The following is a 22,737-nucleotide window of genomic DNA, read 5'->3' on the forward strand; positions in this document are numbered from 1 at the left end:
AGTGGGCTCAGTCTCACTGAATCTTGATTGTTCTGAGGAGGCATCACCGAACATGCTGGTGATTATCATCATAGCTCTGTGGCATAGTTGTTCAGTACTGACAACTCCATCTGAATTATCACATCTCCTCTACTTTATTTCATGCTTATCCTCATACAATATCTAAGACAGGAGCATCACATTCCAATGTCATGTCACACCATGCATCCCCCTTTAGATGACAATCATGAATGCTACCATTACATCAGATATTATTGTAGGATACTGGAGAGGCCCAAATCAGTCACTGCCCTCAAAATATGTAAAAAAGACAAGCTCCTCTCTTTGGGAAGTGGCTAAATTGAATACTTATGATCAGGAGTTATAAAGCCTGCTGGCAAGTGTTTGGTTTATGCTCAGGAAATGCTCAAGTTGTGCCTAGCTTGACACAACCAGTGTCTGGTCAGTCACCAGCTTGCCTGCAAAATAGGCATTGACCTTCCTGTGTCTTCTTTTTTCTGTGTTATTACTGCTGCCAGTAGAGGAAGATGTATTTATTAGGTAGAATGTATACACAACAGCCTTTTTTCAGAACTGTTTGAATATGCTTTGACTAGACTATGTTTCATCATAAATGCTAGTTAGTTATGGTCACAATTCTCTGCAGGAACGGATCATTTCTGACTCCATTTTGATTAAAAAGAATTGAGTCAAAGTTGGACTGAATTACCTTGCACCTGAACAACCGATTTATCCATGTTCAGTAGTGTCATGCTCTGTAGCAAGATAGCAGACAGAAAATGATCTGTCTCCTCCTGGATTCTGTCAGGTGAAATAAGATAGTGTTTCTGTTTATTTAAATATTTATTTAAATATTTCATTGCTTTTGCTATTAAGTGTTCTGCTTTGGTGTTTTTTATCCTTTATACTTTGTTCACATCCATAAGTGTGAACAGTATTCTGTAATGAGATTGTAATTGGGTTTGTAGGTTTGGTGAGAAATCCACCCCTAATTTCATGGAGGATTTTTTTTTTAAAAATGCAGCAAATTTTCACTCTTTTTGTAGCTGGATGTATGTCTGTACATATAAAACAGTTGTTCAGCTACTTGGAGATCTCAGTTATAATTTTTGTGGCAGTTTATCCCTTCTTATGTTCTGACTACTGGCTTCTGTTTCAGAGATTATTTTATCCTCAGTGCTCTGGGTCTTCAGTCTTTTTGCTTCTGGAGGTGCATATATTCATCTCATCTTTGTAATTCCAGCATTCTTGCAAGACCCGTGCAATACCTCCACTATTTTCTGACCTCCTCAACAGAGGCTATACAGCTATCAATTTCTGTCAGTATGTAATTGTTTTGCAGTTCTCCCCAGTTCTTTTGTTAAAATGGGTTTGTAACTAACTTTGCTGATGCTTCAAAATGAGTTGAGGTTTATGTTAATCTGCCATGTTTTCATGCTCAAAGACTGCCTTTGCTTAAAATGCAGCTGTGCACATTAGTTATTTGCCTAAACTGTATTTGTGTAGTTTTGTTAATAAGTTCAGAGTGCCTCAGAGTTCATGTCTTACTCAGTAATCGCAGTCCTCATGAATCACTAATAATCTATTTTTCTTTGGGCATAATACTTAAGCATTTAACATATGGCAACACCATTGCATATTGGGTTTTTATATATCTGAAAGAACCTGGGAGTTTAAAAATTTTGCTAGTATCTTCATTAATTAGTACCTTTAGATCTGTACCCATGCTGAAATGCATTTGTCTTTAGTTTGCTGCTCTCTGTGATGGGGTCCGCAAGAATCATAACACAGATTACCTTTTTCTTTTCTTTTTTTTTTGAAAGTTGAGATTCATTTTCTTGCCTCTTTATGGCAGAAATGCAATCTTTGTGTTCATATAGCAGAAAGTGAAAGGTATATCTGAAAATTCCATTAGAATGTGTCTTACTGTCAGAAACAAGTAGCCTCACTAGCTGACACTACAGTAACTAAATTAGCAGTCACAGATAACAGCAGTAATAATGCTATTCTTCCACTACAGATCTCTAGAATTCTTATATGTGGAAATGAGATGAAGAATGATTTTCTCATCCACTTCTATTTGACAGTACTTTTCCATGACACTGGAAAATATTACGTTTAACATATCTGTAATATTCTTCACTTTCAGGCGTGTAATATCCAGGTCTCTTCAGTACTTTTGTTCACACTATTTAGGCTTTGCCTTGTTTCACAGGATGACAAGTCATCTTGGAGGTTTCTTGCTCTAGACAGGAATTTTTTTTCCTGTGCTTAACTATTCCTATTGTATTTATTTATTAGTATTATGTTCATTGTATTCATCAACTACTACTCCTATTGTACATATATTCCAGAAGTTCATTAAGTTGGGAAATAGCATTGAAGGCATATGATGTTCTGGGTCAGTTTATTCAGTGTGAGATATTGTTGACCTGGGGACTGGATCCTTCAAAACACCTTGGCAACTTTTAGCTATTTTGCTGTACCTGCATCAGTCTGTAATGTTCTCATGGATAATTTTTTATTTGCATATCTATTATAGTAATCATTTCGTTCAGATTTAATCTAAGATTTCTACATTTCCTTTTTTTTTTCTTTTCTGGCAACAGTGAATATTGTAGTTTTTGCACAATTTTCATATTCTTTATACTTGTTATCAGTGCTGCTTCTATGGTCTTAAATTTGATTTGCCATTACTCTACCTAGATACATCATAATGTTAGAATGCCCACTTTTAGGGGCATCTCTGCCACAATACTGTGGCTGGAATACAGACCACATGAGGTCCTGGTATAATTTCAGGAAACTGAAGGGAAGTTACTTTTTAAAATTTAAGCAGGATGCTTTTTAAACATATTTGTGTTTAAATACTGTCCATGAAACCTGCATAAATAATACATACTTAAGTATAAAATGCTTTATATAAAACCGATAATCTACACTTCTGTGTTCTGTCCCATCAAAGTAATTCCAAAACATTATTGTTTTCTGTTCTTTAGGTCTAATTGATAGAGGTAAATTGCTGTTACTAAAATATAGATAGGTTCTACCAGGGTATTCTAGACACACAGCTGCAAGGTTATCAGAAAATTACTGCAACTTCTGACTATAACTAACTTTTTAGTTGATAGCTTTAGACTTGGACTTTTGGATTACATACTGGTACATCATGAAGTAAGCATGTTTTGAATTGTTGAAATAGAATAACCAAGAGACAATGTTCAGCAACATTTTGGTATCTAAAATAATATTTTACTATTTTAATATTTTAGTAGTAATGTTAGTATTTCATTATTGACCATAGTGAATTGCAAGATAAAATTGCTACTATGAATACAAAAATACTCATCTGGATGTTGACAATTTTGATATGGCAGCAATTAACGCCAGTTATAAGGATTTTAACTGTCTGGAATGTCAGTAGAATTCTTTTGCATGTATATACTTCATATAGGAACAAATGATACTTATTTTGGTCCTCAGATTAGCAAACCTTGCTCTGGAGAACACTTAAGCATATGCTGTCTTGAAGACTAAAACATTTTAATAGGCATTTTAGGAGTTTATTTATTTCAGAATAGTTTTAGGGAAAAGCAATCTTGCATATTCTCACAGACAAGAAGTGGTTAAACTGGTTATAGAAAACAAAAAAGAAAAAAACCCACACAATTTCCCCCTGGGCTTAAGAGCTTGTAACCATTTGCAAAGGTAGCAAACAGAGTATTTTTACTTCTGTTTCCAGTGCAAGAATGGAAGGGTTTAGATCTATGTAGCTTGGCAGGTCTATTAGCAGCATTACTATGGAAAAGGTGTTTGTTTACTTTTCTGACATTGTGTTACATTCTTTTGTATTTGTTTCCTTTTTCTTTCCTAGGGTGATAGGGTTGAAGCAACAGGAAAAAAGATCTCAAACATGCTGTTGAATATTATAGTCTGACAAAACTGTATGGTTTCCTTTATCGAGACAGCTGTGTTTTTACTTAAATAATCTTAATTTGTCCTGCAGAAGGATTATGCCTGATACTCAAATGTACTACCTTGAAAGGTCACCTCGACTTCTCCAAGGAGTTTACTTCATGGCATTCAGGATGCCAGTCCAGAAAGCCTAACAGATTGAGGTATGTTCTTGTTTAGTACTTAAGAAAATAGTACTGGAATGAAAAAGACTCCTTCCAAAATAACAAAGAAAGGTATCACTTCTCACAGAATCACTTTGAAATAAATATTGCTGAATGGGCTGCTTCATTTTGATCACAGGGAATAGTTAAACTTTTAAAAATTGGGCTCCTGTTAAATATGTTTTTATTGCTCTTAATCAGATTCCTGTAGATGTCACTAGGATTGTTCATAGAAGTAAGACTGAAACAATGAATAATTCACAGCAGTTACATGTGCAACACCACAGTAGCAGTTAAAGAAATTTGTATTTTATTTTAATAATGACTGATTGTAGATAATTTGGCCAATGCTCAGAAAAACTCATTCTAAAGAATGCCAAAGATGAGCTCAAAGATACTGCCGTATTCATTAAAAATCAGTTACATTAAAATCATTATTTTATACTTTCATAGCAAGCTGTATGTTCTTCAAATAATACAAAAAGGTGAGATTTAGGAGGGAAATGGATATATATATAGATATATATCTTAGGAAATTTTATGTGATTTTTCTTTTTATTCTGGGCTGATCAAAAAATATAAAAGTCCTTTTATGTCATGAAAATTTTGAACATGTTTTCGTAGGTCTAAATCCTGAAAAAAAAAAAATTAAATATTTTCCTTATTCTTGTAACTATAGACTTTCATATCCTATCAGTTGTCTAGGTAAGATGCCTGGAAATCATATCCTTTAGTGGTAGAATTCACAGCTGATCATGAGAACAGTAATCTTGAGGCTTGGGCTTTTATCTGATTTGGAATCTGTCTGAGGCTGAGGCTTTAACTTTGCAATGAAGAGTGCCAAAACACAGGAAAGTAAGACATGTTTTTAATTTAGTGACCTTATGCAGAATGGAGAGGCTTACAGCAACTCATTCAAGCTTTCTCATTTGCAAGTTCATATTGGAGATGGGTGCAGAGAATTAAACAAACAGGAGCCATGTCTCACTTTTGTTATTTCCAGCTGTCTGGCTTGGATTTTATATGCTGCCCAAAATAGTATTTGGACACTAAAGCAGTAGTTCTAAAATCTAGTCTGTTTTTACTTCTCAAAGTGCACACCATCTTTAAAGGACAACATAAGTTTTTACTTTATGATGCATGCTTACTTGGAAAAATTGTTAGTACAGTTGATGAAAGTATTTTTTTTCTTTGTTATTGTTTCACCTTTCCTTAAATATGTTTGTGGGGTAAGAAGCAGAAGGAAAGATGTTTTGTGATGTAACTTGTAAATTTCTCAGTGTCTTACCCTATTTTTGTGCTCAAATAAGAGTAGAAAAAAATGCCCGGCAAGAACTTTATGAAGTCATAGTTAATATCTCTGGCACAGAATGCTGAAATATTAAATGTCTTTTCAAAAGAGAAGTGATAGAGATCCATGGTAACTGTTCAGAATTCTGGGCTAACTCTTGTAAAATTAAATCTGCATTGGAGACAGAACTAACATGTAGCAGTTTTCTGAAGCAGTTTTCACTGAAAAGCTGAAGGCTTCTTAATGTTTTGGTTTTTTTTCCTGTAAAGCACATCTGCCTCATACATTAAAATGTTGACAGTGGCTGGTGATGTTTCAAATTGTGTTTCATGTGACTGAATCTTACAATACTAGAAATTAAGAACTCAGCTCCATGTAGTTTCTAAGAGTTGACTAATATACCTTCTAATTAAGGTACTTGCAGCGAAGATATTTCAAGTGCTCCTAATGTTCATATTTATTCTATCATATTAAATTTAGATACAAATATCTTAGATGTAATCCTTATCATTGTAATTTGATGGAGTATACTTGCATTGTTTTTTTCTACGACTGCATTGAGAAAATTTTTTCATTTCACCTTCCCAGAGTCTCATTCAGTCAGTATTATAAATTTTACTTATGTAAACTGGTAACTCTACCTGCTGGTTTCCATAATCACCTCTCTAAGATTTCTTCTAAATAATACTGGAAGGGACCTAGTGATGGTGTGCCATCAGATCTAATGCCTTTCTTCAAGTGAATAATTGCTAGATATGAGTCCACTTTACAAAATACCATCATAGTGAATTCAAGACAAATATGGCAAAACCAAAGTCTTATGAGCTCTGAATTGTTATATTTCTGGACAGTGTTGAAATCTTTTACCCATTCTTTGCAAATAGCCACAAAGGCAGAGTTGGTGTCACACACTGTTTAGACATTTCTTTGGCAAATATCTGTGTTTATGTAATAAAAAAGGAAATTGGAATATGAGTAGGTAATTAATTTCTCATTATTCACCTCTCGAGCACTGGACAGCTTGAAATATTTCAGATATTTATCTGAGATTTATAGGGAGATAAACAATAAATCACATAAAATTAATACTTACTGCTTGTCAGCCCTTCAAGACAGATAATTTTTAATATGTCACCTTAAGAATACATGTAAATTTATTTTTGAAAACTGGCATAGCTTCTGAGTGCTTCATAGGATGATAGAACTGAATATCAGATATGACTGCTTCCCTCCTTAGTAGTCACGTTATGATTTCATTGTCACCAAATGTCAATGAACTTAATTGACACCAATCCCTGATTGTTCTGTTTTTGTTAAGGGCTGACAGTTCTGTTGGGAATATTATAACAATATGAAGAGGTAAATAGTTATGATATGGCTAAACAGAGGCTATTATTTCCCAGTGCTTTCATTTCAGTTCTTATGTGGTCAGTAAGTTGATTCAAGGTCCTTTTTTAAATTAAGGAGAAAAACTTCTTTAAAGCTCATTTTTGTACTTTGCTGTGTCTTGCGTTATACTGATGACTCTCTGCTGCTAGTTATGTCTGTGGAAAATTAGTTTTCAGCAATTAAAAAGCACTTGCAAAGAGATAAGATCGTGGTACAGCATAGCTGATTTTAATGTTCTCAGAACACTTCTCAGACCATAAAATTTATGATAAAATCAATGTTGTCACTAAGCTACATAATGCAGAAGTGTAAATCAGTGGTCTGGAAACACAGCAGAAATCATGCAGAGGCACAAAGTAATCATACTCTTCCTAGAAGACACATGGTGAGATCCAGTTAGCTTAAATCACATACAGACTTCAGCTAACAGAATTGCTTCCAGTGATGCTGAAAAAAAATCTTGTTCTGACTGCAGAGAAAATGAAATGCTTCATTTGCAAAGGCTGCTTCAATATACACTCAAAATATATCTGTCCATACTGAGGGAGAATGGACAGCCACTGGTTTCTTAGTCTACACAAAGTTAAGACCAGCTCCTTAGGGGCAAACAGATTATATATGATCTCACCAGTAGTCGTGAAGGCTGAAACTAAGGTAGAACCCATCAAAAAGAAGTGTAAAGAAGACAAACAGTGTGAATGTAGAAAAGTTCACAGAGTCAGAAGAGGAAAATCTCAAGTTTGAAAACAGAGTTTCAGCAGGATCTCTATATAGTGTTCAGAATTCCAACCACCCTAACAAAGAACTGGCTAGGCTGGATGCTCATGCAGGACTTTTCTCTCATTTGTAACATGCAATGCAGGTCCTGGGAATTTTAAAAAAAAGCAACCCAAAACCCAACAAGAAACAAAACAAAACTAAGAAAATATAATAGCAAATAAATGCATTAGTAAAGAGATTAAGTACCTGAACCAAGTGGACCTGTTTTGATCAATATAAAGAGGAGAAAGTTTAGAGTACAAAACAAATTTTTTTATAATTCCTAATCAATTCAATATGCAACAATTTTTGCTTTCTGTGCTATCAAGATCAAATGCCCTTTCAACAACAGAAAATTAAGTCTCAGTAAAGGAATGTCCAGATGAGACTCCTTAACCTGTGATTTCTAGTATCACATGAACAGGTCTAATAATTTCTTCTGTCCTTAATCTTACTTTGTTTTACTCATGGCTTGTTTCTTTATCCCTTTTTATCTTAATATTTCATGTATTTGTATTAGCATTATTTATATTTATTATTGTTATTTCAGTGGTATCCAGTGAATACAGGAACGGCAGTGGGCACAAATTGAAGCATAAGAAGTTCCATTTACCCATGAGAAAGAACTTTTTTACATTGAGGGCAATCAAAGACTGAAAAGGTTATCCAGAGAGACTGTTCAAAACCCATCTAGACATGCCCCTGAGCAACCTGGTCTAGTCGTCCTTGCTTTGAAGAGGAAGTTTGTACTACATGATCTCTAGAGATGCCTCCTATGTTTATTTGATATCAGTATTTCTATTATGGGAGAGATTTATAGATCTGTTTAGAATGAATTGCTAGAGAAGTAGAAAATTAAGATAATGCAAATTCATGTTGAACTCCATGTTGCAGCACTCACAGTGTCATTCTAAATTCAAAAGCTTTAGTGGTTTTTTCATTAATGACACCCAGACTGAGGTTTTTTTGTACTTTGATGTGAAACCTCTCCCTTGTATTAATGTAGCAAGAAAGCAAAATCAAATTTCAAATGTAACTAGGGAGGGCTGCACAATGAAAATGCAGTATGGACTTGCATCAGAAAATGCTGTAGAACAAAGGACGCAGGAAGCACAGTCTAGAGCAAATATGGCCTTGGCATTGCTAGTATCTGGATAACGTGAGCAAGTGATTTTTCTCAAGACAGATTTCCAGACTAATTAGTCCCATTTCCACCCTTTGTACCTGAGGTCAACATTTCTATCAGGAATGCTCAGGTTTGGGTAGGATGGGAGAATATGTATGAAACCTTCATGGTCTGCCAGTTGGAAGTCACTGCGTTGTCTGAGAAGCTGTCAGTTCCTGTCATGCTCCTCCACCACAGCCCTTGGCTGTCTGTGGCTGTCAAAGGGTCAAGCATTTCCTGCTTGGCAGCCGGATGGAAAGGAAGTCCCATCTGCTTCCTGGTGCTGGAGGTGGCACGGAGAGCAGCGCGGCCAATAAAAGCAAATGTACAAAGTGAGACAGGATTTGGTGACCTCTCAGAGTAAAGCTTTGTGTCGTCCTGCTGGAAGGCAATTCTTGTTCCTGTATATAATTAATTGTCTGACTAACATCATATCCACAGCTCCAACACAATGAGGATTAGAGAATTTAAAGGTTTAGAGATTCCTGATTCTTGTTTCCTTTTTCTTTCATAAATGATACATTTCTGTACTTAGATCAGTCAAGGTAGTATCACTCACATGTCACCTCAGAAAAAAGGCTTTTACTGATTGTTTAAGATAATTTAATGCTTATGAAAAGTGCCAGACAAGTTGATAGCCCTAAAACCTTCCTCTTCTGGAATGATTATTCTCTAAATTCTGTGCAGTGCCTTCAGACACTGCTTGAAACCTGCTTCCTGCATCTTAAATATTTGTCTCCTTATTTTTTGATCAGTCTTGGACCCTATGCTCGTTGGTGTAAATCTCCATGATACTGTAAAATTAATTTATACTGTGCTGGCTTGCAGGACATAGGGCTTTCGTGCAGAAAGTGTGGGTATGTGGAATGTCTCTCTGTATGGAGTGCAGAAACACAAAACCTGCTTAAACTACTTGGAGGTGGTGAGCCATTCCTACTATTGGAATAGTTCCTCAGACACTTAATATTATCAGACGACAGGTTTTCATTTAGTTCAGGTACCTGAGCAAAGAGCCAGATCCACATGTCCACATCCACACAGGGGTTGTACTGGTTTACATCTTGCACTGGAAGAACATTCCGGTGTTCCAAGTTGTGTGGTGCTTCTGTCTCTGACTGTGGGACGTGTACTAAGGTACTTTCATTTTCTTATGTGTTTGTCAGCCTTGCACCACTCTCTGTGTCAATGACACGATAATATTATTTTTATAGACACCATTTCCATGTGAAGATGCTGATCAGTAATGGAGGCAGATTTATATTTTTAAAAAATAAAATTTTAGAAAACCCCATGAATACTAAATTGATAGCAAGAGCTTTTATTGCAAATTTTCTTAAGGAGTTGAGGTTACAAACCATGGATTTCTCTCTAGTGCAAATGATAAATGTATCTGCTGTTCTAGTGTTTAGTTTATGTTTTCTGTGTTAGCCCAAATTTTACAGACTGCTAATATGGCACTACATGATTTATGAGAGACTGGTAGCATGTCAGTATCTAGCTTTCTGGAAAAATATAAACATGAGATTGGATTTTTTTATTATATCTTGACTTACATATTATGAAGGAGCAGTAGAAGCAGATTGATTTCTGTCACTCTTAAGGTTGGTGATTTGCTTTATTGATCTGCATTTCTTGTTAATGTCAATTAATTTCTTGTTAATGTCAGTTCATTTCTTTTAAAACCAAGGATTTGGGGTTGTGGAGGTTTTTTGGTGGTTTAGGTTTTTTGGTTTTTCTTTTTTTTTTTTTTGGTTGGTTCGTTGGGGTTTTTTTGGTAGCCTTATCATATGCTTTTTTGTATTTGAAGAAAATTTTTCATCAATGTCTTTAATTTCTTTCTTATTCTTCTTGGCAATAGAGTCAAAAAGGCATACAGAATACACTACCACTGTCAAGTTATCTTAGGCATATATATTAGGGAGCTCTTTTTAAACCTTTTCTCAGAAAAAGAAAAGAAAGAGATGAGATGGTACTGTGAATAGTTTTTAAACTAGAAATTTTGCTGTCTAGTATTTTAACCCTCTGTTTTTGTAAAAAACAGGTCCCAGATAAACCGTTGCTGTCAGTCTCTTAAAATCTAGATCACGCAAACACTATCATAGCGTTAATTTTCCATTACAAGCAGTTTTTCTGAATATGGTGTTTCTTTTATTTGTTGCCACTGCTCCATATGCCATGTCCACTCCCTCCTGGGCCATGATCCTGTTTTGCTAATGGCACTGTTATGACCATTTACCTGGTAGCTAGCACTGATGTCAGGCATGGTGTCTCTGTTTTACAGACATGTCAAGGAGTGAAGAGAGCTGACACAAGATTTAGTAACTAGTTCATTGCTATTCACGACTTTTATATTTTCTTCAAGTGCTGCTGAGTTTCAACTCAACAATATTGAAAAGCAAGATTATTTACTTTTCCTTGTCCTCCAGTTGGCTTATGTGATATACATTGTGAAGACAAATAGATTTCCGTTAATAAAAAAATCAGTTTATTGCACTAGATTATTAGTACTTTTACTTGCAAAGAATTTTTTCTTTTTAACATCTGATTCTTTGACATGTCTTGAAGAGGACACGGCAAGATATGAGGGGATAATTTTCTGGCTCAAAACTTCTGTCTAAGTCCATCCCACAGAGAAAAATCAAGTCATGAGGCATGCAAACTTCAGCTTGCAATAAGTATTATTTTTGAAATTGAAACAAATCTGGTTTTCATTTTAATTTTTTCAGTATTTGAAATTCTGCCACAAGTTTCATCAGAATTGCCTGAAGAAGATAAAATATAGTTTTACAGGCTCTACTCAAGACACACTAATCTAGTTCCAGCAGAAAAAATCATTTTTCAGTATGTCTAATCTGGAAAAATCAGATCTGAAAATCACCCTACAGTATTTCAGCCCTCAACACAGCAGCAGTTCATCTGCTAGGGCAATGACAGTAGTAATAGGAGACAGTCTGGGAGAGGATGTGGTGGGGAAGAAAGTTATGTGGCACAGATGTTTTGCACTGCTGTATTTAACCATACAAGACATAAACAGTGAGGCAGAAATATGGATCCTAGCTGTGGTGCTCTGTATTTCTGCAAAGACGAGGAGCAGGGTGACTTGGCAGAAAAGAAAACCTAGAAACATCTACCAATAGGGCATAGGTGATGATGAGCAATATTTTAAAGGGATAAGACATTTTATAATTGCTACACCTTAGGGAGGACTTGAAGTTCAAGACATGGTCCAATACCACTCAACTCTTCACTTTGCATCATGGTATGATGTCCTCCAAGGACATGTCCTCGACCTCCACAAGACATTCAGAAGGTCAAGGAAGTTAATAAGAGGATGGCATCCATGTTCTTCTGGAATTTTAGGAACCGCTTTTTTAAACAACATTAAATAGTATCAAAATCCTCAGTGGTATCATGCTTTTCTGGTCTCAGTCTTGTGAAATTTTGAAATGACACTGGCCATCATTTGATGTAAAAACACTGAGCATGTCCAATAGCAGTTTCTCAAGCTCTGTGTGTGTAGGTACAGTCATGGCCAAATTGCTTGTCAGATCTCGCTCAGAGTCCAAAAACTGATCTTGCTGAAATCAAGACCAGAAAAGAGAAATTACTAGAAAGATGGGATATAAAGATGTCCCTGAGAACAGAAGGGATGATTGACACTCAGCTGAGTGATAGGTACCTTTATCCTCATGCAGATGCCAGTTTGAACACTTGAACCAGTTTTGGCATGAACTTCTGTCATGAATATAATAGAGGACCAAACAGCAATGGAGATTTTAACTTAGAGCCATGCAGTTTCTTTTTACTTAATCATGTCCGGGTGAGGTCACTGTCTGAACTTGAATCTATTTGAATTGTGCTGACCTAGACTTCTTGTTCTAAAATGGCTTGAAAGGCATAGAAGTATTTGTGTTCTTTAAACTTGACATGCTCAGGTTTAAAAGTAATTTATGTAATTTACAGTACTTGCCCATTTTCAATGATTGATATAAAGTAATTCATGATGATTCTGAGTGTTTGAACATTTGTTTTTAGAGGAACATTTCTTGTAATTTCTGAGAGAGAAATTTTTCCTAGAAGTTAACTGGAAGCTACTCATATTTTCTTATCAAATTTTCTTCAGTAGATAAATAAATTGAGGTTTATACTGAAGGAGAGTGAAAGAGCTATATGTAATATTGTCTCATCTCTACAAGCAATTACAATGAAGATATATTTTAAAAATTAATACTATAAGATGAGGCTACAAAATGTTAAAATTTAAGATGACAGTCTTATATCACAGCTCTCAACTCTTGTTCCAGCCTCTCTTAACTTCATCAGTTATGATTATACTGACAATCCTTGTCCTTGCCCTCTATACTGTTTTCATAGGTCTTTCATCTCTTATTTCCAGTCCACTCAGTCGTATCCTGTGGCTTACTCCCATCACAATTTATTCCCTTCTCTCACCAGGTTCTTTTCCTCTCAAGTTTTAACTCCCCAAATCAAGGGGTATCACTGGGAGACGTAAAGAAGTGCTTGCTGTCCTCAGTTTAGGTGCTCAGACTTTGCATTTGGAGCACAAGTCATGATAACCTCATGTTCAGTCTCTTATGGACAATATCTTTGAGGAATTAAATTGTTAAATTCATAATCTATTGAACATGTGTGAACTTCCTTCTCCACACAACTTTCTGTGCCCCTCGACAGTATGAAATTTAATCATCTAGGGTCAGATTTCAGAGGGATGCCAAAAGGAACATCCTTGATATGAAGTGTGCTTACTCCTCCCTCTGTCCTAGGTTTTAATCTGAAATGTGAAACACTCAGTTTAAGGTCACTGGAGTCAGTTCACATGGACAAAACTCCTTTTTCCATAGCCTCGTCCTTGAAAGCAGCTGAGCTATTTTTACTGTAATATACCCAAAACAAACAAACAAAAAATTTAAAACTCGTCAAATGGAGACTCCTAAGATGGAAAATTTTATCCCAAATGATTGAACCTTGGCAATATTACAAATACCTGAAAAAAAAGCGCAATTAAATGGGAGGTGTCAAGGAATCTAAATAGGTTTTACTGTTAGCTTTGGCTTTAAAGTATGTATTAAAACTATTACTTTACAGTTCCCAAGGTGTTAATCAAATGCATTCATTTTCCTTCACAGTTGTCTGCAGATACCGTAACCTAGGCAGCAGCTCCATCAGAGGTAATGGTGACTAAATATAGGAGCTAAAATAGTGCCTGTGCTTTGGTGTTCTGGCTCTCTGTAAGAAACCCAGTACTATTTCTATGCTTTGATGACCCACAAGATCCATGTAAGTCTTCAAAGTATATGGTGAACTGAATTTTTACTGTTGAAATCCTTAGTTAGCATGTTAAGTTGGCCAAATGATGGAGAAGTAGAAAATGTAGGTAGAGCAATCAAAATTGCCCTTTGTTGTCATCACTGAAGGTCACTTAATAAGAAGAGATGCTATGTGCTCCTGATCTTGAACAGATTCCTATCTGTGGAGGTGGATTTTTCAGACATCCTTTGGCCTAAGATATGGCATGAAGGGTTAAATTCCAGTAAGATCAGTTGACCTTATCAGTGCTGTTTAGATCAGAGTTTTAACTTAGTATTACCTATGTTAAAAGTCATGATTCTGCAGCTATTGCTGCCTAACTTCAGATTTTTCAGACTTCGAACACCTTTTGGAGGGTTCTTTAAAAAGAAAATTTTTCATTCCAAAGTTTAAAAACAACAAAAAATGTAAAAAAAACATGTTATTTCCAAGAAAAAAAAATCAGATTCTGGTCTAAGTCCCATTTTTTTAATTTTACTTGAGAAATTCACAGACATGGGAAATTGTCATTGGCTCATGGAACCACAGGATGTGCTATTGCAATTAAACCAGAGTATCCAGATGTAAATGAACTTCTTCAGAGTTCACAGGATATTCACACTGGCTCCATTTCTTTAAGAAAGGATCCATACCATTTTTTGTTTTGCCTTAGTTAGCAAAGTTGGTATCTCAAATGTACTGCAAAGAATTAATTTTTTTGCTTGTTTTGTCCTTTTTGATTTTTTTTTCCCTTAGAATGATCATCTGTATATATCATGGTTACATTACTTTTTTTTGAGAAATGAAACAAAGATACTGAATTTTAAACATTAGTCCATTTCCTCTGTTAACAAAAACTAGTGGCCAAAGTAAAAAATTTTCTGCACTCTGTGGGAAGATTGCCTTTGCAAAAACAGTGTTGAACAATTAGCTGCTCAGTATTGACATTTCCTGTGTTACCTTTCCACAAGAAGTGCTGGACAGATGCAGTCCCTGAATTGTGTAAATGGAGGCAAAGATTTCTGACATCTGTATGGGATTTAATTGTATCCTAAGATAATTTGACAGAACTGCAGAAAAATGATCATACTACCTAAATTATGCCATTCTTAAACCATTTAAAGCCTGTTTATTTATTTGCTAAATTGATTTTAGTAACAACAAGGAGTTTGTTTACTTTTTATACCAAAGTTTTAGGCCCTGTAACACCAGGAGGTGAGGAAGCTCCTGTTTGTCCAGTTACTTGTGGTTTTGCTTTCCATCAATATTCTATCACAGGGATCCCAAAAGCATTTGAGTAAACTACATTCAACCCTAATGCAGACAGTGTTTCATGATCTCACTTACCACATGATCACTGAGACCATTTCACATACCCTGTCATCATATGACATTCTTCTGTAAGGAGTGGATTTGTTTATATGGGAAACATCACATGTATTTTAGGCTTTTTTTTTCATGTGATATAGAACAGGAAAGTAAAGATAACAACAGTCAATTTTCAAAATTAAATATAAACGTGCACCAAGTAGGCCTTTAGAAATACTTTTCCTGGCTTTAATACCATCAGAAATGTTTACTTTGGATTTTGGACATTTGAAAACAAATCTCCCCTTTGCAACGAGAAATCTGAGAGTGGCATATACAGTCATGCCACACCCAGTAGTTCAGTGCACTTTCTGACAGGGACCACTATCAGCTGCTTCAGAAAATGTTACAGAATGAACTGGCCATGGAGATGTTCTTCTTAACCTGTGTTAGTTAGATATTTTTCTGCCTTGAAGCCTAACTCCATCCACAAACTCCTGTGGGCTTTTAGAAATGCTTGTTTTGGATGTTCTTACCCACATATGTTCAAGACTTTTTTTGAGTTCTGCAGGACTCTTGACCTAAATCATACTTCATGGCATGAATCCCAGACTGATTACATGTTCTGCGTAATTGTTTCATTCATATTTCATTCCCCACACCACATTTGGGAAGCAATGTTTAGGTTAAGCAGCTAGCTATGTATGCAAGCTCTGAAATGATGCTTTTTTTTTTTAAAGTAAAAGATAAACACCAAATTCATCAGTACAAAGAAGATTAATTTATTAAGGAAGGGATCTCGTTCAGTGGTAAATAAAATTTGCAATATTTCTTTTTTGAATAAAAGTGGACCTTGAACAACATTCTATCATTAAGACTGAAGACAGCAAAAGAAAGATAATACCAGATACAGAAAGTCATATGTTTTAATTATGAATGTGATAGAGAAGCAAAATATGGTTTCTCTTTGTTACTTTATTTGCACTAGCTGTCCAAGTGTCTAGTATTTACTATTTGGTTTATGTTACTGAATTTAAAAGAAAAGTTTCTTATTTATCATCATTGCAGAAATCCCCTCTATTTGGGTAGCTTTTAAACTTTCTGGCATAAGTCCAAAATTGTAAACTCACACTGTGTCTCTTAAAGTCCTAGGATCTGAAACAACATTCTGAGCTTTAAATTAAATAACTAGTGGTAAATATGCAGAACATAGTTAAATAACATAAATATAAGATTTTATTATGCCTTTAGACTTAAGATTTTTACAAACATTAGTTATGAATTTTTCTGCTTAACAAGTGTTTCATATCATTGAATCAGTATGATAGTAATTTACATAACACCTGCATTCCTTAATGTAATAGAAATATGATGCAGAGCACAGGACAGTGTGATTACTAAGTGATCTTCTGTATCCACATTTTTATTTCCAACTTGATTTGGAGTCTGATGCTGTCTCTATATCTGCAGAATGCAAACTGCTGTACCAAGACTGAGGATCATAGGGACATTTGTACCAGAGACAACAACACCTGTTTGACATTTCCACAGTGCTGCACCGACAGCTAGATTTTCATGGGGAAAAAATGCAGTTAGAACCCACCAGCAACTCAGTGTAGCCAAGCAACTGCAGAAAATACTCATTTCTGGATTACTCATCTGAGAGTGCCTGTCTTCTCCAATACCTGACTGCTTGTTCCAGCTCCTGTACCTGCTTATCCACAGCTCCCACTTTCCCTGACTCTCTCCTCCCTTGCATTTTCAAACTTATGCCCTTTAAAACAAACCCATTTAAAACATTTTGTTAAGCCAGAGATGGCTGAGTAAACCTGAATTTTTTAAGGAATTTGACATTCTTTCTTGTATTTTGTTGTGGGGTTTTTTCTGGTTTTCATTTTTCATAAGGGCTTCAGGATAAAGATTATATTATTTTAATGTTTGCAAATACCCTACTAGGGCATGTTATAGTCCACATTTTTTCAGCCTTAAAAGCAATAAATTTTTCAGACACTTCAATTCACCACCACTGTCTTTGGCTAATGAAACGTGGGATTATACACACACTAAAATGGAACAGACCTATATGCAGCCTTCATCTTTTTTTTAATTATTCATCTAGATTGTAATTCCATTCAAAAGTGCATATAAAAATGCCATCATATCTTTGCTAATTAGTGTTAGCCAGCGTAGTGCCTCAGTGTTTCATATACTGTCTTATTTATTTCATTGTATGTTATAACCTAACACTCATTTAAGGCAATGCGGAGTATCCTTCCTCAGTTCACACCACCAAGAGGAGGCTGGCTGTACAACCAGGGGTTTTCACTCTGCTGGTAGGAATCCTCACCATGTACTCTGAGTTATTTCAGAGAGACAAGGAAAGGAACCATTATGGAAACCATTCTGGTCATACAATGTTGACCCAGTGCATGCCAGATACACCGTGCCCAGACAGGGAGAGCACCTTTAAAGTAAATGGGAAGAATGAATGTTCTGACAGAGATGGGACCACTGTGTCCACAAAATTAAAAAGCCCATCCTTCTTTTCACAGAACAGAAACCAAAAGCAGGATATGAATATGAATGGATATGAATATGAATGGATATGAATATGAATGGAGGCTGCCTTCAGCTACCTCTAGAGCTGACCTGGAGTCTTCATTCACTGAGGCTTGGTTGTGGAAAGTGCTAACCTGGAAGAAGTTATCCTCTCCCAAGACTACTCATCTTCAATTTCTTAGCTGCTTCCTTTACTCCTACAAGGTCCTGGTTTGTGGGATCTTTTTTTCACTAAGCTTATGAGTCACCTTCGATGCGGAGAAAGAGAGAGAAGGAATGGGGAATGCAGACATGACCAGAAAGCTAAGGGTGAAGACACATGTCCATCTGCAAGGTTGAGGACTGACTGCTGTGCTGCCAGTGTGTCTGAAAAACCATGTCTCCATGTGAAGTGAGAAAAAGGAGTTGGCATCAGCATCTGCATGTAGGAGACAGAAAGATAAAAAGTAGAAGTAGAGAGCTCTTCCCTCAATATGTTGGGATAGGAACCTGAGGTCCAGGTAAGAAGGAAAATGGTAATGTGATGACAAAATTTGAAAGGAATTGTGTCCTAGTAACACAAAGTGTTCCAGGAGTGTGATTCTTATTGGACATGGGAGAGAGGAGCAACAGCATTTAAAGTATTAGATATGATCTTTAAAGTAGTGTACACTGTAAAAGTGCCCAAAGAAAGTCTTAATGCTGCCTGAGTTTCTGCCATTCTTCAGTTTTGCATTACTCACCTCTGAGATGTAGATAATTATATCAAAAGAGGCTCAATAAAGGCTCTTGAAAATAACTAAACTTGAAAAAAGGGATGCTGCATCTCTAACAGTCTCATATAATTTGGCCTCAAAGCAACTGAGAACTATGTTAATAGTGGGCAGCTCCCTTCAAGTTAGGATAATAGTGTACATGTTTGAACAGCAGAAGGAGGCTAAATTCATAATAAGAGAACGGGAGACTGGTTCAGACTACTGGATATTTTTTCCAGTTTTGTCAATAGACCCAACATTTCACATAATTTGTTTTGTTTCAATTATTTATTTTTCCTCAAAATATGTTTGTGTTACTATAGCGTTCAGGAAGTATGCTGGTTTGATCTCAAGAGCACTAAATAGGTCTACTCCCAGTACAAATACCTCAAGGGCAGCAAGAGATCAAAATGCTTCATAGTGACGTACTTATGGCCTATTGAGTCAGAATCTGTTGTCCTTTTTTTTGGCAAACATTCTGTTTTCCATGTAATCCTTTTGAAGTCGTATGGCTATCCATTGTTTCAGAGATTCAAAATCTGACAACAGAAGAGTTCCTTCTAAGGGGAAAATGCTGATTATTTGTTCCACCCTTTATATTTTGGATAATATACTTCACAGCCATGCTAACTGTGATGACTCTGTTTTTGTGATGTTGAAATTGTTGACTAAAGCCTTCCTCTGCGTAATTCAGTATTTGATTTTTCATCTGGAGGAAGAAAAGGAAGGAAGAATGAGCAGTCTGATTTTTTTCTTCAGTTGAAGTTTTGTTTTCACAAATAATAACAAGCATATTAGCTAAAGAGCTAAAAAAATAATTAGAGATTAATGTTAATTTCATAGTTCTTTTATAGTGTTATTAAAAGCAAGGAAGACTAGATATAGCCAATGTACAAAATTAGTTTAGTCTGTACTTGATATTAACATATGTGGTATCAGTAGGAATTTTTTTTATATACGAAAGCACAAGCAAATCTCTTAGTTTATATATTCTAGGAAAATATTTGTTTGCTAAGTACATGCTGAGCATCTTTCCTGCCTTTTCTCAGAATAAGCCCTTGTCTCTCTGTGGTTAGCCAAACTGCATACACAGTTCATGTAGTTTAAAAATTACTTAATTTACCAAACCTCTGTCCTTTGTAATTTTTGTTTGTGATGCTGGCACATCACTCCAATGGCCGGATGTGCATTACTAAGACACTGCTTCACATTTTGATTTTGCCAGCTTCATCTGAACCATATGTGCAGCACTGGGTTGTTACTGAGCCTGCACATTTAGCATACATAGAAGGGAATGGATCCCTGAGCTGGATGTGTTCTACCCTTGAGCTGGCTTCATATATCACATTTTTGAGGTCTTTTTAAGCAACATTTCTTTCATAAAGAGACTCATCACATAATCTTTCTGCAAGTTCTGCCTTGAGTGTGTCATGCTGGTGATCATATCCTATGATCAACTCTGAATTCAGGGCAGTTTCAGAATGAGTCTGATCCTTCACAGCCCTCACCTCAGAAACCTGAGGAAATTGCTGAGGACGTGCTGCTTATCCATCTCCCTGGTTATCGAGTTGCTCAAGGACACAGGGGTTCAGAAGAGGACTATACGTGGAGCAGCATTCCTCGGACACTAGGGAACAAGAAGAAAATATCAATATCAGGAAACCCAATACTGATTTGCAGATCATCAGCTGCCATGTTCCTATACATGAACTCACTTGATGGCATCTGTTATTCTAATCCTAAAAGTTACAGATATCTGACCTAGTTTCCTAAGACTGGTCTTCATTACCACTGTCTGACTAAATCTCTGGAGAATGCTATAACCTTCAGGAAAGATAAACCACAGGGATGAGAAGGGGATTGGAAAAGGGAGAGCTGCCTGCAGTGAAAGATGAAAGGGCAGATTATGAGGACCACTTCAGAAAGAGGGCAGGATACATCAGATACTAACCCTGATCAGTCTAAGAAAACAAATCCAGGAACACTCTGCACAAGAGACACAGTGAGTAGAAGGAACAGCCCCGATGGGATGGTCACCTGCTGTATAAGAAATCAATGTCAATAACTTTTCAAGACAGAGGAAGAAATATATTTCATGTGAATAAAAGTGGAACAAACTGGTAAGTATGTTTAAAAAAGACATGCTGCCTTATTTTGAAAATTAATATTGAAATAAGATGAAGATTAAGATTTAATAAGAATAACACAGTTGCCCTAAAACTTTCTCAGGGGAAGCTCTCACAGTCAAACTAGACTTTAATACTTGCTTTTGCTACCTTCAGCACTGACCAATTTACTTTGAAATCACTGACACCCATCATACCAGATTTTTACAGCAGCAGAACTGAAGAGGCCAAGTTAGAGTTCTTTATTACTAGACTCAAAGCTGTCATGGTAATAGCAATGCAGAGGCCATCATTGTGCAGGGATATGTGAGAGGCCAAGCTAATACAGTGAGACAATTTCCTTGGATAACTGAGAAAAACAGACAAGCTTTACAGTTCACATGCCTTACCCAGTTATTGCTCCAATAGTGAAGCTGGGTGGGGGTGGTTCAAACATTCAGTTCTTATCAATGCCTGAAATTGCTAAGCAGAATTCGAGAGCCTGGTTGATTGCAGCACTGGCTCCCTCCACCTGCTGTTTGCCCTGTCTCCTGCAATGACAAGATAAGCCACCACTGAAGTGCACATGCATATGAGCAGGGGGCAAATGTGGCAGCCAGTGCTTGTCTTTCATTGCAGAATGCATCCAAATCCATGAAAGAAGATCACTATAAAACAAGTTGGTATTTATTTTATGGTATTACTAGTACAGCAGCTGCTAGACAGTATATGACATCACTTTAAATATTCTCAGCAAAACTTCCTATTTTTTCTGCGTACTCATTTTTTAGATAAACCCTGGGAAAAGTTTGTGCATGCAGGATGATCTGGGCAAAAATACTTGTTTCATCAAAAATGCCATTAGTTTGAATAGAGCTATAAAGTATTTTAAAAGTATTTTCTTGCAGGCTTCAGGTCTAATAAATCAGGCAGGCTGATTGCCTTGAAATTAAACCCAAGCGAACAATAAATTTTGAATAATTTAAATGTTACTTCTTTTTCTTCTCACAGGGTAACCAAAACATATCCTGCCTTCCTCAGCTGTTTTTTGGAAATATTCAAACATTCTATGATACAATCGAACTCTAAATTTTATGTGAGGATTGGGTATTTATTTCAGCACTTGTTTCATTGTTAATGTCAGATGCCACTTGGATTCATTATCACTTTCAAACAGGTTAAGTATAAAAATGATTTATTGCAAAGAATTTTGTACTATGTGATTGTAAATCCAACAGCTGTCAACATTAGTACATTTAATACAATATTTTGCTTTCATTGAAAGTTTAAACCACTTAACCCTCACTTTGATTTCCATGGAAGCATCAAAAACAAGGGGCACAAGTGTAAATATAGCTTGTAATGGAAATTGTTGCAGACCCAGTGCCAGTGAATTATTACAGCCTTTTTTTTTAGTATTCAGTCTTTCCTGCTGGATTGTTTGATTTAACCTTTTGTCCATCATTTTAGCAAAAAATGCCACTACCCTCTATATTCTGTGTGAAAACATCCCCAATAGTGGAAATTTAGAATTTGTACTCTTCCTACCCTAATATATTTTCTCCCAGAAGCTTCCACGATGATGATAAATTAGAAAAGCAGATCCTAGCCTCAAGTGAGCAGATTTTACCAGTCAGGGTCTCCTACATGCTTTCAGATACTAATCATTATCCTATGAGATATTTCATTTCAGTCCTTTGGAGTATCCTTTGTCAGATCTCATGAATTTTCAAGTCAGTAAAATTCCTCATATCTGTGTGTCAGTTAAAGGAATTTTATTTTTCCAGTGCTTAATAAGAGTGTGTGGTACAAAAACTGTCAGAATCTGACACCATTTCCTTTGCCATTAAGCAAAGGCCATGATAAATCCCATTCACTACAAATTGCTGCAACATAAAGTTCTGCTCAGTGTCACACTTGTGGGGCAAAATCCACCCTGGCCCAATACACTCCACTGGGGGCAAAATTGTGTGTATGTTTTGATTCTTATGGATTTCCCTGA

General features: G+C 36.0%; 1 long non-coding RNA gene across 2 annotated transcripts; it reads left to right on the top strand.

Annotated features, from left to right (window-relative positions):
- Window positions 1–3,719: 3,719 nt before the first annotated feature.
- LOC139668925 (uncharacterized) lies at window positions 3,720–20,842 on the top strand. 2 transcript variants are annotated; one of them, XR_011697147.1, is made up of 5 exons: window positions 3,720–3,809; window positions 4,007–4,118; window positions 13,870–13,911; window positions 17,890–18,396; window positions 19,856–20,842. It is a non-coding gene; the product is annotated as an uncharacterized lncRNA (long non-coding RNA). The 2 variants fall into 2 exon arrangements; XR_011697148.1 differs by lacking the exon at window positions 13,870–13,911.
- Window positions 20,843–22,737: the final 1,895 nt, after the last annotated feature.

The sequence above is a fragment of the Pithys albifrons genome, chromosome 2 (assembly GCF_047495875.1).
Source record: "Pithys albifrons albifrons isolate INPA30051 chromosome 2, PitAlb_v1, whole genome shotgun sequence".
Classification (NCBI taxonomy): Eukaryota; Metazoa; Chordata; class Aves; order Passeriformes; family Thamnophilidae; genus Pithys; species Pithys albifrons.